Raw genomic sequence first — 2,500 nt, forward strand, 5'->3', positions numbered from 1 at the left:
GACCCTGAGATTAAGAGTCTCATGCTCTACCGACTGAGCTAGCCGGGCTACAACACAAGAATTGAGGCAACAGTTTTCGGAAAAAAAACTATCTGCAACTGCTCTTTCAGCGTCATACAGTTGACCTGTCACGTTAGGTCGTGGTTAAAAACCTGTTAAACTCAAAATACACATCCCAGAAGTGCCTCAGATCAACTGAGGTCATCTCCAGCATAGGGAGCTGTAATCATCCTTCAATAAGCAAAGTCACCGTGCAAGTCCGTGGAAACGCACCATAGCTCAGACGATGTGATGGTCTGCATATTTTCAGGTATTGAACATCCCAACATGGACGCATTACCTGTTTACATTTGATTTGAAGTTCTAACTCTTCTTGGAGGAGGAGTCTTTTGGCCAAGAGACTCTTCTTGGAGAAGAAGTCTCTTGATTGCCCTAAAAGGCTCCACCCAACGTGGGGCTCGAACCCACGACCCTGAGATTAAGAGTCTCATGCTCTACCGACTGAGCTAGCCGGGCTACAACACAAAAACTGAGGCAACAGTTTTCTGAAAAAAAACTATCTGCAACTGCTCTTTCAGCGTCATACAGTTGACCTGTTATGTTAGGTTGTGGTTAAAAACCTGTTAAACTCAAAATACACATCCCAGAAGTGCCTCAGACCATCTGAGGTCATCTCCAGCATAGGGAGCTGTAATCATCCTTCAATAAGCAAAGTCACCATGCAAGTCCGTGGAAACGCACCATAGCTCAGACGATCTGATGGTCTGCATATTTTCAGGTATTCAACATCCCAACATGGACGCATTACCTGTTTACATTTGATTTGAAGTTCTAACTCTTCTTGGAGGAGGAGTCTTTTGGCCAAGAGACTCTTCTTGGAGAAGAAGTCTCTTGATTGCCCTAAAAGGCTCCGCCCAACGTGGGCCTCGAACCCACGACCCTGAGATTAAGAGTCTCATGCTCTACCGACTGAGCTAGCCGGGCTACAACTCCAGAATTTAAGCAACATTTTTTGGAAAAAAAACTATCTGCAACTACTCTTTCAGCGTCATACAGTTGACCTGTCATGTTAGGTCGTGGTTAAAAACCTGTTAAACTCAAAATACACATCCCAGAAGTGCCTCAGACCATCTGAGGTCATCTCAAGCAGAGTGAGCTGTAATCATCCTTAAATAAGCAAAGTCACCGTGCAAGTCCGTGGAAACGCACCATAACTCACATGATCTGATGGTCTGCATGTTTTCAGGTATTAAACATCCCAACATGGACGCATTACCTGTTTACATTTGATTTGAAGTTCTAACTCTTCTTGGAGGAGGAGTCTTTTGGCCGAGAGACTCTTCTTGGAAGAGTGTTGCCTAAGAGCTCCATGATGGGGAGCTTTCGAACCCGACCGAGATGGAAGTCATGCTCTGGCTGAGCTAGCGGGCTGGCAGTGAGGCAGTTTTGGAGAAAAAAAACTATCTGTACTCTTTCAGATCATACAGTTGACCTGTCATGTTAGATTAGAGTAGTTAAAAGCCTGTTAAACTCAGAAAATACTACATCCAGAGATTACCTCGAACCATCTGAGAGTCATCTCAACATAAAGAGGCTATGTAATAATCCTTCAATAAGCAAAGTCACCGCACAAGTCCGTGGAAACGCACCATAACTCACATGATCTGATGGTCTGCATATTTTCAGGTATTCAACATCCCAACATGGACGCATTACCTGTTTACATTTGATTTGAAGTTCTAACTCTTCTTGGAGGAGGAGTCTTTTGGCCAAGAGACTCTTCTTGGAGAAGAAGTCTCTTGATTGCCCTAAAAGGCTCCGCCCAACGTGGGGATCGAAGCCACGACCCTGAGATTAAGAGTCTCATGCTCTACCGACTGAGCTAGCCGGGCTACAACCCCAGAATTTAAGCAACATTTTTTGGAAAAAAAACTATCTGCAACTACTCCTTCAGCGTCATACAGTTGACCTGTCATGTTAGGTCGTGGTTAAAAACCTGTTAAACTCAAAATACACATCCCAGAAGTGCCTCAGACCATCTGAGGTCATCTCAAGCAGAGTGAGCTGTAATCATCCTTAAATAAGCAAAGTCACCGCGCAAGTCCGTGGAAACGCACCATAGCTCAGACGATCTGATGGTCTGCATATTTTCAGGTATTCAACATCCCAACATGGACGCATTACCTGTTTACATTTGATTTGAAGTTCTAACTCTTCTTGGAGGAGGAGTCTTTTGGCCATGAGACTCTTCTTGGAGAAGAAGTCTCTTGGAGAAGAAGACTCTTGGAGAAGAAGACTCTTGGAGAAGAAGACTCTTCTTGGAGAAGAAGTCTCTGGATTGCCCTAAAAGGCTCCGCCCAACGTGGGGCTCGAACCCACGACCCTGAGATTAAGAGTGTCATGCTCTACCGACTGAGCTAGCCGGGCTACAACCCCGGAATTTAAGCAACATTTTTTGGAAAAAAAACTATCTGCAACTACTCTTTCAGCGTCATACAGT

General features: G+C 44.6%; 4 non-coding genes across 4 annotated transcripts; all 4 read right to left on the minus strand.

Annotated features, from left to right (window-relative positions):
* Positions 1-443: 443 nt before the first annotated feature.
* trnak-cuu lies at positions 444-516 on the minus strand. Its single transcript has one exon. It is a non-coding gene; the product is annotated as a tRNA-Lys (tRNA).
* A 395-nt stretch (positions 517-911) lies between these two features.
* trnak-cuu lies at positions 912-984 on the minus strand. The gene has a single exon. It is a non-coding gene; the product is annotated as a tRNA-Lys (tRNA).
* An 835-nt stretch (positions 985-1,819) lies between these two features.
* On the minus strand, positions 1,820-1,892 carry trnak-cuu. Its single transcript has one exon. It is a non-coding gene; the product is annotated as a tRNA-Lys (tRNA).
* A 462-nt stretch (positions 1,893-2,354) lies between these two features.
* Positions 2,355-2,427, minus strand: trnak-cuu. Its single transcript has one exon. It is a non-coding gene; the product is annotated as a tRNA-Lys (tRNA).
* Between the last annotated feature and the right edge of the window lie 73 nt (positions 2,428-2,500).

Source organism: Solea senegalensis, unplaced genomic scaffold (genome assembly GCF_019176455.1).
Source record: "Solea senegalensis isolate Sse05_10M unplaced genomic scaffold, IFAPA_SoseM_1 scf7180000016866, whole genome shotgun sequence".
Lineage (NCBI taxonomy): Eukaryota > Metazoa > Chordata > Actinopteri > Pleuronectiformes > Soleidae > Solea > Solea senegalensis.